The following is a 17,208-nucleotide window of genomic DNA, read 5'->3' as shown; positions in this document are numbered from 1 at the left end:
TCAAATACAACTAACCACTACAACCATCAATCTCATGAGGCATGTAATAGTTAAATCGTCAGTGATATAGACTTTATTGGTTATAAAATAAAACCTCAGCGGATGACAAACATGCAACCTCTATTTAAATACTAACAGGATATGAAATTAGAAAATTAAGGCTCGATTTCCTAATTCATCAAATTTAAAGAAAAATTTTTATAATATATAAATCATCACCAACAGTTTCTTTTAACCCATTAAAATATACTTGAAAATAAATAAAAAAACTACTATGATAAAATTTTAATACGAGGTTTATTTAAGATTTTCCACAGGAGGACTCTGAAATCACATATAAGAAAATTTAACTCCCAACAGAAGCATAAGAGGCTAAAAGAATAATATAAGTATAGAAAGGAAGGCAGAGTACGTCATTAACTAGAAAGTAAATACTTTCAAAGTTACTATATATATGTGTGTATATATATTGACAATTTAGTGCAAACGAGGATTCTTTCGGAAAATTCTAGTTTGGTAGAAGGTACAATATAAAATGTCATGTATTAAGCTATCAAGTCAAAGAATAGCATAAGGTAATACTGCTCATATGCCAAAAGGATTTGCAGGTTACCTTTAGCAACAATATTTCTTATAGCCATCTAATTCGTATAAGTACATATTTAGGGAGGCATTTCTTTAAATAATGAAAATAAGTTAAAGTTATTAATCCTCTGGTAATTAGAGAGAATATAATAAAACCAACACTCCAAGTCTAAAAAGACTTCATCCCACAAAACTAGAGACTTGTTACATACTAGCTGCACTTTGGAAAACCCCAAAAAAAAACATACTTCATAAATGAGAACAAAGATCCATATATTAATTATTTAGATCCACATACCAAGAAAATAATTTTAAGTTAAGCACAAAGTCTACGTAGGAAATCATACTAGGAATAATTTAACAGTATAGGAAAAATTCAAAAACACTAATGTTCCTATTTAAAACATATAAATGCGTACATTTAAATAGTCATGATCTAGAAATCTGAAGGTATCCTTGATCAACAGAAGTGTGAGTCATCCATATTTAATAAATATGATAATATGAAACAAATCTCTACAAGAAATTTAGAAGGATAAACTTAAAGAAAGGGTAGAGAAGTATGCTTGCCGATTTGTCGAAGAAAAGACTATGAACCCCAAATCCTAAAAGAACATCCAAATCTGGTCCCTCTCCTTCTCTTGTTATTGATTGAGTTTTTTTTTTTCTGTTTTTTTTCTGGTCCCTCTCCTTCTCTTGTTATTGATTGAGTTTTTTTTTTCTGTTTTTTTTCTGTAGGTTTTAGGGAAGAAGAGGAGAGAAGACATATAAAAGGGAAGGTAAATTTTATTTTAGAATCCCTAAAACTAAGGAAATAATTAGTGGTATATGAGTAGTTACCAAATAAATCTGTGGAATATCCCACGGATTTATTTTTTGGGAGTTAAAGCCAGGAGAGTTTGTTGGCGTTATATCTGGAAAATAATTTTTCATGATCTCACCAAACATTCAAAAATCATATCAACACATGCATAAGGATGGAGCTGCACAAACTCATGGGCTCTTGCTAGATTGTGAACTCTAATGGGCCTTGATTGTTTTATTATTATTATTTTTTTTGAATTCCCACATGATGTGGGCCTGAGCCTTAAGAAATTTGATTTGTTTGTTTTCTTCTCTTTTTTTTCAATCCATATCACGTGGGCTTACCATATAAGACCATGTATATATTAAGGAAAAAATGATTATTACACACTGTCCATTCACGAAGTTGAAAAGGTAGGAACAGGCGTCGGACATCAAATTGATACAACCCCGCCTAAAGCTAGAGTATTTTCTATTGGACTCGGTATATTTTTGCTTGCCAATACTTTTGAATTATAAGTCTCGAATATTAATTCAACTATTCTTTCGAGTACTTACTTTATTTTGTCTTTATTATAGCGCCTTCCTTATCATTGTTCGAGTCTATTCAAGCATTGATATTAGATGAAGACCTGGACAAAGTCGCTATCTGTTCCGATCTTCAAAGCTTCATCTATTTTCTGAATACTATGGTTGATCAAATTATCCTTAAAGGATAACCTTTTGAGAATTTTAGGAGATCTCTCAACCGCCACGTATTAGGGATTAGAGAAGAATAATATGTTGAATTGATCGATTTGATTGAGGCTTACTTAGTCTACTTCAAGCAAAACGTCGAACATTTAAGGGACCTTCGTACCAACGATGCACCTTCTTATATTGCTTCTCGAATGGACTCAATGTTACAAGCATGGCGTGATTACCAAGAAAACACAAGCCAAGATTGACTTGCATCGGGCTTTAGAGTTAGGTCGAGCTGAGATAGCCCGTTTGAAGGAACAACTTGAGAAAGCTGAGGATGTTCAGGAGATTTTGGAATCTGATTTGGCGGAAGTAAATCAAGTCGAAGCGAACATGTTTTAGCAACTAGAGCTTCAAGACAAGATACTTTCTGACAAAGAACAAGAGGTCGCCAGGCTTCAAAATTGACGAAGAGACATTAAAATCCAACTTGATAGTTGAGTTTGAATAAGCTTATACGACAGTGCTTTTGAAACTTGAAGAACAAATTCGCCGTTATAAGCTATTTTAGATTGAAGACACCTTTTTCTTCTTTTCTTTTTTTTTTTTTGAACTTTCTTTGTATTTTTATTTGAATGTTTCTAATGAATGAAGTGAACTCTTTTGCTTATTGACTGTTTATTATGATTACTTCTTCTTGTTTGGAATAAATAACCATAATACTCATAGAATTTTTTGTAAACCCTCAACCATCAACGAATTTGACGTGTATTTACCAACTACTGTTTGAGTCGGGCTAGTATGTGAATTGTCTAAATCCATTTTATATATAATGTTGGGCTAAAAGAATTAAACTCTCTTAGGCATTATACTATAATGTTGAATATGTAGGCTATATGTGTTAGATGTATAATTATCTCTAATAAGAGATTAAGATAACGTCCCCATGCATAAAAGGCACAGATTAGGAGGTTATTAACTTAATAATAATCACCGGCTATGATATTAAATATGTAGGCTTTGTCGTTTATACAAGAACGGACCACCCGATAGCGCATGTTAGACGCAGATTTATCTCTATTAAGGGATCGAGATAACGTCCCCCTTGCATAAAAGGCATGGATTCGGAGGTGTTAAAAAAAATGTGTCTTCTCTTGGGGAAAAGACAAACCCAAAACCAGAGAAGAGGAATTTTATATTCTATCTCATTGTCTATTTTTTGTTGGTAGAGATAAACCCAAAGTCGGAGAGCAAGAATTTTATATTCTATCTCCTTGTCTCTTTTTTGTTGGTAGAGATCAACTCAAAATTAGAGAGGAAGAATTTTATATTCTATCTCATTATATTAAAAGAAACTCAAAGTGGGAGCTTCACTTCAAGAATCTGAAAGGTGAGACTAAGAGTGGGATCTCCACTCTGAGGATCGAGAAAATTTAGATAACCCTAACTGTTTAAAGGTTTGGTTATTCAATTTATAGACTTCTCGTTTATGAAAGGATTCAAGAGGGGATTTTGGTTTTGGTTCTAAATATAGGAAGGTTTGACCAAGTAGGAGTTAAAACAATTCTACCTTTTATAGGCTTAATTGTTCAAATTGGGTTGAGGTCTCTTCGTTTATCGAAAGGGGATCTCGGCTTTGGTCCTAACTGTAGGAAGGTTTCACCAAATAAGAAATGGGAGTGGGATATAAATAACAGTGAGAATATTGACTTGTACAAATCACTTGGTGGGGGTTTTCAGTGTCAAGTAAAGGACCTGACATAAGGGATTCACTGATTGCTATAGATTAGTAAATTAAACTTTTGAATGTTGTATCATAACTTCAACAGTTAGAGTGTTAAAGGCTAGATACAGTGGGAGTTTGAGTGATTTTAATCCATAAAGGATTTTAGTGGACTCACCGTCAATTAATTTGATCGGTGAGGGATTTTGTGGTGAAGGATTGAGAATCATCGAGCACTCCACAATTGCACCATGTGGGTTTCGTGAGGAAAGATCGACTATATGCAGTCATTGAATCTCATCTTGACGAAAAGATGCTTGGAAAATCACAGTGGTAAAATCTTAATCATTTTGGAAATATTTAGATAACCACAATGGAAGATTCTTTATCATTTTTATAATAATAAAGGATGAATTGTTCAGATGATCAGTTTCTATCTAAAATAATTGACTGATCTGGGGTTATCATTAAAATACCCTATACGGTATTCTCTAGAAACTTCCCATTTAAATAGGTTATCCTGAACGAACTAAGGGTAGTACTTCTTCAGGAACTTTCCATTTATTAGTATCATGAGTTTATCACCATTTTGGGTGATTAAACGATATGCACCGCTTGAGTAAACAGTTTCTACAACAAACGGTCCATCCTATTTGGGTTGGAATTTTCTTTTTTTTTGGAATTGAGAATCATGGGTCTCCGAACGGCAAGAACCGGGTCTCTTTCCTTGAAGCTTCATTGTTGGACTCTTTAATCAAAAGCCCGAGCAATTCTGGCTTGATAAAACTCGATCTATTACTAAGCTTCCAGGCGCTTTTCATCTAGCATCTCCAATTCTTTGAGACGTTTTTGATGTTGTTCTTCCGTTGTCATTCCCATTGTGAGAGCAATACAGAGAGAGGGAATTTGTATTTCCAAAGGAAGGACAGCTTCACATCCATATACTAAGGAGTATGGAGTTGTTCCAGTCGGAGTGCGGAGGTGGTACAATAAGACCACAGCTTTGCCAAGTTTATCGTCCCAGTCTCGCTTATTAACTCTTATAAGTTTTAACAAAATCTTGATAATTGTCTTATTAAAAGCTTCAGCAAATCCGTGAGCTGTGGGATTATAGGCCGTTGATGAAACATCCTGGATTCCAAATTTACCATAGAATTTGATGAATACATTGCTAATGAATTGAGGGCTGTTGTCATGTATTATTCGTCTCGGAACACCATATCGATATATGATATGATGTTTAATGAATTTGACAACATCGCTCGCCTTCACTTCTTTAAGCAGGACCGCTTTGTCCTATTTTGAGAAATAATCGGTAATCGATAAAATGAAAAGGTCACCCGCTAAAATGAAATGGTCACCTTTGACTGAAGGCGGGAAGATAGGACATACTATATCCATTCCCCATGCTTCGAATGGCCATGATGTCGCTGATGGGTGCAAATGCTCCGGAGGCCGATGTATATAATTTGCATGTATTTGACACGCATGACACCGTCGGGCATAGTCAATCGCGTCCTTGACCATGGTTGGCCAATAATATTCTATTCTTCTAAGTCGATCACAGAGTTTAGGACCGGGTTGATGTGCACCACATGTTCCATCGTGCGCTTCTTTGAGTGCTTCTTCCGTTTCTCTATTAGATAGATAACGGAGTAATAGACCATCATATGAATGTTGATACAATATTCGTACCGTGGCGTTATAGTAAAATCTTGGCGACCTCCGCTGGACTGAATCCCTTTCTTTTACATCTTCAGGTAAAATACTGTGCAGGACGTAATCGATGATAGGGAAATGCCAATCTCGAGCTTCAAGTTTAGTTCTCGTTGAATGTGTCTCTTTGACTATCGAATCGTAAATTGGCATGATAAGCTGGTGAGTTCTCACTGTAATTAATTGTTCTGTCTCGGGAGACTGTGCTAAAGATACAGATAATGCCACCAATATATCTACATATGTATTTTGAAGATGTGGAATGTACTCGATAAAAAATTCTTCAAACGAGTTCACCATTTCAATGGCTGCCTGGTGGTATGGAATCATATCTTGATTTTTGACATTATACTCTCCTCGTATCTGATTAACTATCAGTTAAGAATCACCAAAAGCTTCAAGGTATTTGACCCCCCAGCTCTTTAGAAAAATTAAGTCCAATTATTAATCCGTTGTACTCAGCCACATTATTGGAGAATGGTTCGGTCAATGAATAGGCTCGAGGCAATACATGTTTCTCTAAGGAAACTAGTACGACTCTGACACCTGAAGAAATTTTCGAACACCCGAGAGTGACTTCGTCACCCATATTGATCTGGACTACTTTATTTTTAGTAGGAGGTTCCCTCTATTCGAATCGATCACCATATTGAATGTTCATGTAATATATCAAGGGATCTTCCCAAGTGGGTAATTGATCATCCTCTTCTGTTGTAGAAGGATCAATCGTGGCCATGTTTGACATTAAGCTTTTAAACATTTCTCCAATGCTAATATCAGAATCCTAATTTGAAGAATCGGATAGATACCCATTTTTATTTGTTAGCTGGTTGATAACTTGCCAGCAACATTCATCATCAGATGATGAAATATAACCCAAATCTCTTCTACGGCTATAGTAATTATCAGGTTTTCCTTTTGGTACATAGGCAGGATGGGGTGGAACCCTGGTACCTTGACCAAAGCAAAGACCTTCATTGAGCGTAAGGTCATACCCTTGCTTCTTCATATAGTCATTTGCTTGTGAACCATATCTACAGAAATGTCGTCCAGGCCCTTCATCATTAGTATTGATTTCCATGAAGAGATTAGAGGGCGGTGATGACTCCTCTTTACCAAAGATAATTTCATTTTTGCCCCATGTCTTTACTGTTGGCCTCTTTTTTTAATGATGTTTAACAAGCAATTTACCACTAATGTTTTTTGTCTAGTATTTGTGTTTTTTTATTTATTATAGACAAACAATATGTTGGAGATGGATGGAATTGCATTACAACGATCATATCCAATGGAGGTTGGCGGAAACGTGGAGTGAAGCCTTTCAATTCAAGTTGAAGATCCAAGTTCAAGCTTCATCCGTAAGTGTACCAAGATAGAGCTTCATTAAAGATCATAAGCTTGGGTATAATTAGTTAACGAGTTTATATTATGTGTGTTAAGTACTTTAAGCTCAATATCATATACACACACATTTTATTGGTTTCTATGTATATATATAGTTATATATATACATATTTTGGCTTTTGGTATCCACAAACAAAGTTTTTACAAGCATATAAATAAATATTTATATAAATACATGTTTGTTTTTATGTGGATAAGTTGGTTTGGTTTAATTTCATAGATATGAAACAAATATATATTCATATACATACTCATATGTTTCATATTCTATTGTATTTGTTAAAATATTATATTCTTAATTTTTTGGACTTAACAATAATCATATACATCTTTTATTAAGTCTACAAAATCATTTTGTAATGTTTCAAAACATTGTTATCAAAACTCATTTGTTTATATTTTCATGTTTTGGACTATTTTACAAAATGATGATATTTTCATTTGGGAGGTCCATTTTGAAAACCATATACATCTTTTATTAAGTCTAAAAAATCATTTTGTAACATGTTTACAATCATTTCTTAAAGTTTTATATTTTTTTGAAAGAGGTTTGAAAATCAGATTTCTGTTTAAAACAGGCTGCGTGCATGTCTTGAGTCGACTCATGAACAGTGTTGAGTCGACACATAAACTGTTGTGTAGTTTACATTTTGTTTCTGATGATTCAACTCATAACATCATGAGTCGACCCATCAGGTTGAGTCGACTTATGTATGTCATAAGTCGACTCATAAACTGTGCTGGAAAGTATGTTTTGTTTCTGCTGAGTCAACCCATGACTTCATGAGTCGACCAATGCATGATGAGTCGACTCATGAATTTTATGAGTCAACTCATAAGTTGGTTTTTAGCCTGTAACGAATACTTATGAGTCGACTCATGAACATTAGTAAGTCGACTCATAACACTGTAACGGTTATATTTTCAGACTGTACTGTTTTTGGGTTTTTGGTCTTTTTGCCTTGTTTTATCTTGGCTTCGGGGTTCCTATAAATACTCCTACATATCCTCAGTTCCAATATAACTAAAGAGAATATTTTAAGAAAGTTTAACACGGGTTTAAGTTTGTTTTAGTTTTTATTTTGGTTTATGAAGAAGTTTTCACAAGTGGAGGAGATCATCTTCATTTGAGCTTCAATCTCCATCTCTCCATCTTGTTGTTTCAGAGAAGAATTTCTAAACTCAATACTAGCTTTGTATTAATTATTTGTTGTTTATCATTTTCATTAAGCTAGGGTTTACATTGAGTTTATAATTGATTTTCTCATTGCTTACACACACAACCGTTGAGCTTATTATATTTGAATACATTGTATAATTAGATTGTGGGGAGTTGTAACAATTGAGAGTGAGCCTACATTGTGTTCTTATCTATTGTAGAGAACAATTTATTAGTATTGTGAGCCTAATTGTGAGTTGTATATTATATTATACTTGGACACCGAGAGAAGTGGTTGGTGAGAGTCGGGGTCGGTTCCAAGAGGAGTGGGGTTGGTAGTTAAGCCTAGAGAGAGGTGGTAATTCCGAGCACTTGAGGAAGGACTCGGGCTATCGACCAACACTTAGAGGGTGTAGAGAGTAGTTACATTATGAACATTGATCGGTGAGCATTGAAAACCAATATTGTGTGGTGTAAACGTTATTCGGGTGAGCGTAGAAAACCCGATTATGATAGTGTGAGATTGTAAAGTTTTCGGTTAGCTAGAAAATCGAGTATGAGGTATAAATATTATTCGGGTGAGTGCAGAAAACCCAGTTGTGATAATGTAGATCTCCTCGAGGTGAGGAGCGGAGACGTAGGTCGTGGGGACCGAACTCCGTGAACATATCGTTTGTTTGTGATTGCATTGACGCACTTATCTTGTATTCATATTTCATATCTCTATTGTCTATTGCATGTTATTTATATCACCCACTATCTTGTTTATTTTGTTTACCCTTGTGTATATCACTTATCCTTGCATATATCATATTTGCTAGGATAGTTTGTTGAATTAGTTTTAATTGACATAAAATCAGATTAGATTAGCATAAGACCCTAATCACCCCCCCTCTAGGGTCAAATAATTGGTATCAGAGCTTGGTGCTCTTTGATTTAAGGTCTAATCTCCTTGAGTTAAAGATCCAAGTTATCATTTTATGCTAATCTAGTTTTGATTGCAATTGTCTTGCTTGCATATATACATTATGGATATGCACGGTGCATCTAGTTTAGGTTATGCCATCAATATTATTATGGATATGCACGGTGCATCTAGTTTAGGTTATGCCATCAATATTGCTCCTAGATTAGATAATTTCCCTTATGCCCAATGGTGTGTTAGATATTGCTCCTAGATTAGATAATTTCCCTTATGCCCAATGGTGTGTTAGATTTAAACTTTTTATTCAATCTAGACACTTTAATTTATGGAAAATTATAGATGATATTTATATTGTGCCCACTACGGAGAAATCCAAGTAGAATAAAAATGATCATCGTATGTCTATAATGAATAAGATTTTGTTAGAATTTTTGTTAAATGCTTTTAATTCATCTATGTCTAATAAGTTTGTTCATTTTGATAGTGCTTTCACTTTATGAAAACTTATAGAAGCACATCAAGGGAATTTGGAGGCAATCTGACAAGCTTTAGAGGATTTCGATTCTAGTTCATGTGGAGCTTCACTTTCATGCACACAACCACTAGGCGATAGCCCTAGGGAGGTTTGTGAGTTCGAATCAATTAATGATTTATCTAGTAATGAACTTGCTTGTGCTAGTGAAAAACTGTTGCATGCTTATAAAAAATTGCATAAAGATTTTATTAACTTAAAAAGAAAGCATGAAGATTTGAAATCTGATCATGAGTTGTTAGCTTCTAAGTTTGATACTATTTCTAATGAGAATGTGATCCTTAATGAAATGAATGATAAATTAAAATTGGATCATGATTCTTTAATTTCAAACTTTGCTATTTTAACTCATGAAAGAGATAATGCCATGTTAGAAGTAGAGAATATAAAAAATAATACTATTTTTTTATAAATGACTATTTATGTTCTACTTCTAATAAAAATACATATGTGCCTAATAATGAAGATTTGAATATTATGAATAATCACATTTCATCTTTAGATTCAACTTTAAAAACATGCATTAATAATCATAAGAAGCTTATGAATATGTGTGCCAAGTCTAAGTCAAATTCATCCACTCATTATGCACACATATATAGCAAGTTTACAAGTGCTCTATTTGTGGCCAAAAAGGCCATCTAGCTAAATTTTGCTATGATGTACAAAAATCTAAAAATACTAATATCAATGCTTCTTATGCATCTCATAAGGCTACTTCATTACATACACATGCACATACTCATCATGTTCATCATAAGCATGCTCATGTGTTCAAATATGATTATTGTGGTCGTTTTGGCCATTTGGCAAAGTTTTTCTTTGATTTGAAAAAGAATTCTAGTTTGCCAAATGCTTCTAGTAGACCACATATTTTTAAATGTGATGTTTGTGGTAGGTTTGGACATCTTGCTTAATTTTGTTTTGATATGCAAAAAGCTCATATTTTGCAAAATGTTCCAAAAAGACCATATTTGTTTGATAATGTTCCTCATTTGCAAAATATTTCTAAAAGACAATCTTTATTTGTAAATGATTTTCGTGTACAAGCTAATGGTCCACAAAAACAAATGGATCTCTTTCATTGCACAAATTGCAATCGAAAGGGTCATTTGAGTGATTATTATTTTGACCATATTAGTGCACTATATGCACCCAAGAGGGTTCATAACCCTAGGGCTTTGAGCTTAAAAGACAGGGGTCATGTCGCTAAATCACTTGATACCAAGAATTCTTGGGTACCAAAACAAATTTGATTTTTAAACCAAGTATTTTAGTGTTTTTCTTTTTCCTTTTCTTGGTTTTGAAAACTATACTTTAAATTTTTTAAAATAAAAACAATTCTTTTTATTGATCAAATTCTTTTATTTTTATGATTATTGGTTTTGTTTTGATGAGTAGTTTGTGTTTATATAACCCCCTGGATTTATTGGGTGTTTATTCCCAAATCTTGTTTACCGAGTACTAAAAGTCCTTATATGCGTTGGAACAAGCTAAAGAGCTTGATATGGTTGCCTCTCTCATTTATGAAAATCAATTATGTTTTGGTTTTATACTCTTAAAGATGATTTTTAGTTTTAAAATCCATAGTTCATGATTCTTATATGTTATTTTTGAACTATGAAAATTTTTCTTTGATTTGTTCTTTTGAATTCATTATATAAGCACAAATAGATGATTCAAATTTCAATTATGCTTTATAATGTATTCTTTATGTGGTTTGATTAAGTTTTACAAAGAAAATTTCCTTTATTGAACAAACATCATTTTTGGGTTTAAATCTTAATTTATAATTTCATTTAAGTGATTATTTTCATGTGAAAACTTTTTTCATGATTCTCATGTTTTTTTTTCTTTGGATTTCATAAATCTTTTTTATACATGGTTTTTATGTTAGTATAATGAGACACATTATTTCAATGGTACATCCATATGTGTTCTTATTATCTTCTAGTATGTGAGTGATATTTAGCATATTCATCTATACTTGCTCACATAAGTTTGCCTTAGCACTTCATTTCATATATTCTATATGGCATTTTGATAGGGGGAGTTTTTCCTATTCTATTATTGTTTTTATACTCATCCATGCATATTGATAGGGGGAGCTTTCGCTCTCTTCATCCTTTTGTCCCCCTTTTTGGTGTTGTCAAAGGGGGAGTGTAGATGGTAAAATTTACCTCCGTAGACTCACGTAAAACCTGTCTGTGATTCAAGATCGCCCGCATGATTCAAGGGTAAGGCTCACCCACGAGCTTGGCTTCGCCAACATGAGCCTAGACCGCGCGATCACCAAAATTCACTTACATTTGATGACCCCAGACTCGCCTGTATGAACGGCTCACCCGCACGAGTCAAGATCATCCAAATGATTGAAATCCACCTGTTTACTCGACTCACCCGCTCGAGTCGAAAGTCGAATACGCCTACGAACTTTAGGATCGCCAGTGTACTCGACGGTCGCTATACTGCGTACAGGGATGGGCCTTCCCACAAGGGAGGGAGCACCATACTCCAAGCCCATCAAGTAGCCACTCACAGTACGAGCAACCAGTCAAATCCATGCAGTCACCAAATCCGCCTGTAGAGTCACGATTGAAGCTCACCTCACCTGCACGAGTCAAGAGCTGAATCCGCCTGCAAACGGCAAGCTGGCTAGACTCACTTGAGTACTTGATAGCCGCTACGCTGCGTACAGGGACGGGCCTTCCCACTTTCCGCACGACGTGAAGGGAAGGAGCACAGTACTCTGAGCCCATCAAGTAGCCGCTCACAGTACGAGTGACCGGTCAATCGCCAAGTCCGTCTGTAGGAAGCTCTCCTCGCCTGCATGAGTCAAGAGCTGAATCCGCCTATAAACAGCAAGCTAGTTAAACCCACTCGAGTACTGGGCAGCCACTATCCTACTCCTTACGACGTGAAGGGAAGGAGTACAGTGCTCCGAGCCCATCAAGCAGCCGCTCACAGTACGAGTAAAAGGCATGATATCTCCCAACAATACATGATCATATCCTATGATTCAAGGAGCGGCGACGCCGTCTCTCTTCTATTTAAGAACTTCTTCCAGCCACGAAGAAGAGGTGCGGTTTAGCAGTTCGATCAGCAGTTCAGCTCAGCAGTCGAATTCGTTCATAGTCGACTGATTAATTTAATCAGTTAACTGAACCACTAGCTCTCGACTCTCAAAGAAGTCGACGACAAGCTCTTTGCATAACCTTTGCACTGTAGCATCTCCTCCTAGTTTCGGGCCCTGATCACTGTCAAACTCGGAGACTCGAACTCTACTGACTTGAGCTTCTACTGTGTACTAAAGCTCACTAGCAACCTCGGTCGGATCGTCCAAGGGAAGCAGACTCAGTGCGAGAACCGAGCGAGGCGTCCTATAGCTACCGAAAGTCCCCACGTTAAACAAGGAGGGCATTCCCTCCGCTTCTGTTGTAATTTTCGATTCATTAGTTTGTAATAAGCTATTCTTATAAATATAAACGAAATCCCTATTTCGGGAGATTAGAAATTCACACCTACAGAAGATGACAACCACAGTGGGAGAAACTATTTCTTAAACCGAAATGATGGTAGCTCAGTTCGACGAGGTTGCTGTTGGGACGGCTGTGGAGTCCCTAGAAATCGAGTTCGACCAAGCCAAGTACGAGGAGTACTTATCTTCTTCCTCCTCTAGTGGCGATGCATCCCGCAAACGCCACAGAGTCGTGCGTAGAGGCCGACCTCAAACGGTCAAAGCCTCCGCGCCTGGAGACTCTATCCGAGTTACGTCGGGGGAACCCACTCCCTCCTAATCGATAGAGGCCAAACCAAAGGTCAAGAGCACAAGACGAAGGACTGCCAGATGGGTCACTAAACGACCCTCACTGACGCTCGCCCAGGAGGAAACGGTGGTTCCTTTCGGCGCAGACCATGCCGTCGTAGTCCACATGGAAGTTCCTCTCTCTAGAAGAGCTCGCCAGCGACAACGACAGGCCCTCGCCCGACAGGAGGCCCGATCACTTGCCTCACATGACGGCCAGAGTTACTACCCAGGTTTGAAGAGTGCAAAACGAAGGGGCGACCCTCCCAGCATTGGAAGGCTCTCTAAATCAGGCGCGCCAATCAAAGCGGGCAAAACCGCCCACTCAGGTGGATTTCGCTTTTCAGGTCACGTCCTTGATGTGAACAAGCCTACCCGAATAGGCGAACCTTTGAAGGCGGGTGACTCTCGCCATGACCCTTGGACGGATAAGTGTAACAAGTGGGAGAGCCTTGGCTGCAAAGGAAAAGCAGTAGACGATACCTCACAAACTCGCCTACGTGAGCGAAGGGTTGAGTTTCGCCTGCATGCTGGAGTTCGCTCAAACGCGAAGACTCGCCTACCAAGGCAAACTCTCTCAACTCCAACACTTAACCATTCCACCCAATATACACCAGGGAGTACATCCAAAACTCTCTCGTGCGATCATTCGGGCGATCTTTTTGATGTTGGGGGTTGTCGCCAACCGCCCACAGAAGACCTCCGGGGTTACCTAACTCGCAAGCGCACCATACATGAGGAAAATCCTCAGTGCCACTACGAAAGGTTTATCCAAACAGTACTCGCCGACTGCCAATGTATAGGAACGGCGAAACCTTCAGTGTTTGAGAGGGTCTCTCAACAGCCTTCTCGACCGAAACTTTCTCGACGAAGGCGTCGTTACCAAAGAGGGTACTTTCTAATTTCCCAGATTCGGACTCCGTCCTAGGGCCTAATCCTCGACTCGTTCAATGAGGGCAAGGCGGCATATACCAGCGTACTTGTAGTCACACAGGGGCGAGCATCGGGTTTGATTACTCAACCTTAGCACCTCCCTCCAACGACGAAAACGAAGTTTACTCAGTGGCAGCCACGTCCTGAACATCGCACTCAAGTTAGGACGCACTGGCGAGGGTACACATGGATGAACCCACCCATGAACAGACGGTGGCCCAAAAGTTTGAGGAACAACAGGTGACCTTCGACTCCTTATGGAAGATGTTGGAGCAACTTCTGAACAAGAAGTAGAAGAAGAAAAGAACCCAGCACACCTTACCGCGACAAGCGGGGAATAAGGAGTGGATACCTTCCCATCGTCCAGCGACCAAAACGGAGGATAATATCGGTCCACAATCTGATTACTCTTCCAAGACATTACTAGGGATGTCGCATACTAGGGGTAGCACCCGCGACAAGAGGTTCGACGAATTCCAAAGCCAGCTCAACGCTTTAAAGCTCCAACAGAACATGATCAAGCTGGGGGTGGTCCGACCTTATCTTGTCGAGTGGGATACAGTCCCATACCCAGCAAAGTTCAAGCCGATTAGGTTGGTACAGTTCGACGGCAAGGGCTCGCCCTCGCAGCACATTTATTATTTTATGGCGCAAACTGGTTTCCTTACGGGGAACGACGCCATCCTCACCCGATTGTTCATTGGTACCCTCAAAGGGGTGGCCTTTGAATGGTTCCGCAAGTTGGAGCTTGGCTCCATCACATCTTGGGCCGACGCAGAAAGGCTCTTCCTAGCCCGCTTCTTTGACGATGACACAGAGGTGTCGATGGCCACCCTCCTCGCCGAAAAGTAGCGGAAGTCGGAATCGGTCAACGATTTCGTAAAGAGATTCAGGAATTGATCAGTTCACTGTCAGGACCAAGTTTTCGAATCAACACTGATTGAGATGTGCTATAATAATCTCTCAATCCACATTCTGTCTAAGGTTGGCGTGGTGAAAACCCGAATATGGAAAGAACTGGTTCGTCAGGGCGAGCAAGTGGAAAACATGATCAAAAGGCTTGAAGCTGAAGAGTCGCAGCCCAAGAAGGGAGCCGTGGAACCGACTGTGCTAAAGAATCCCCCTCGAACGAGAGGAAAAGAGGTCATGGCTGTCGATTCCATCCCGACACCCAAAACTGCTCAAAGGCCGAAGCCCAGACAATTCGAGCAACGCCCCCCGCGGCAATACGACTTCAAGGAAGACCAAGTGGTTGCGACATTCGATACGCTACTCAAGAGCAATCAAATTAAATTACTAGAGGTCACAAAGCCTGAAGAGGCGAACAAAACCAATGACCCGGGTTACTGTGCCTATCACAGATTCCTTGGCCACCACACCTCTAAGTGTTACATCATCAAGGACAAGCTTCAGGCCCTCTACGATGAAGGAGTACTAAAGAAGGAGAAGATACAAAAGCAGGTGACCACGAATATGATCACCTTGATTTTTGGGACAGATCTCCCAGAGGTTCAGGCTCCGTCAGGGATAATCCCTATCCCCAAGGCAGTCCTGAAAATCACTAATGACGACCCTCACAATCGTCAGGGATAATCCCTATCCCCAAGGCAGTCCTGAAAATCACTAATGACGACCCTCACAATCAACGAGGGAAAGGCTTAGTACCTCAGATTTTCAGTCCTGAAAATCACTAATGACGACCCTCACAATCAACGAGGGAAAGGCTTAGTACCTCAGATTTTGCCATCAAGTCAGGTGATGTGGGTCCATCCGGACCTCCTCAGCGACGAGCAGTGGACTACAAAGCCCTCCAGGAAGATCAAAGGTAGACCATGCAACGCCATCTTAGCCGTGCCAGATGGGGACCAGACTGTAGTATCTACCCTCACAGACGCTGAGGAGGAAACCACCGTCCTCACCACAAGAGCAGGGAAGGAATTCACAAAAGAATACCCTACGAGGGCAGAGAACCCAGCAGGAAGACGCGAAGATGCAAAATCAGCAAGCACATGCTGCTTTATCTGATGATCTGCAGTCCTTGAAGCAGACACTGGCTGAGACAGAGGAGGTTGCTGTGAGGATTTTAGCCGCGAACGAAGAGTCTGTCAGAGCTGAGTTGCAGGAGGAGCTTAGACGCTCTTATGATGAGAAGCTGTCTGAATTCAGTCAGCAGGTTCTTAGCCATGGGCTTGATGTATGATTTTATTTGCTGAAAACCTTGACATTTGATTTTGTTTAATGGAACTGATTTATCTTTATCTTTATTATGATTCCTCATTCCGTTTGAAATGATTGACCATAATACTCATAGGATTTTTGGCAAACCCTCAGCCATCAACGGGTTTGATTAGCCTTTACCGACTACCGTTTGAGTCGGGCTAGCATGCGGATTGTCGGAATCTGTTCCGCATGTAACGTTGTGCTAAGGGAATGAACTCCCTTAGACTTCGTGCTATGATGTCGAATGCATAGACTTCACCATTGTTACGGGAATAGGTTACCCGGCGACACGTGTTAGATGTTGACTTTAGGATTTTTGGCTAACCCCCAGCCTTCAACGGGTTTGATTAGCCTTTACCGACTACCGTTTGAGTCGGGCTAGCATGCGGATTATCGGAATCCGTTCCGCATGTAACGTTGTGCTAAGGGAATGAACTCCCTTAGACTTCGTGCTATGATGTCGAATACATAGACTTCGCCATTGTTACGGGAATAGGCTACCCGGCAACACGTGTTAGGTGTTGACTTTATCCCTACTTAGGTTTCGGGATAAAATACCCCAGACTGGTATTCTGGTGTCTTTTTCTACGGCGAAAGACTAAACCGGCGACGCGTGTTAGGCGTCGGCATATCCTTTCTTAGGATTCAGGATGAAATTCCCCACACGTGTAAGGCATGGATTTTGGTGTTATTAATAACAACCTACCACAATGTTGAATAT

This window comes from Asparagus officinalis, unplaced genomic scaffold, assembly GCF_001876935.1.
Source record: "Asparagus officinalis unplaced genomic scaffold, Aspof.V1 AsparagusV1_Un656, whole genome shotgun sequence".
In the NCBI taxonomy this organism is placed as follows: Eukaryota; Viridiplantae; Streptophyta; class Magnoliopsida; order Asparagales; family Asparagaceae; genus Asparagus; species Asparagus officinalis.
Note: the sequence above shows the minus strand (reverse complement) of the source record.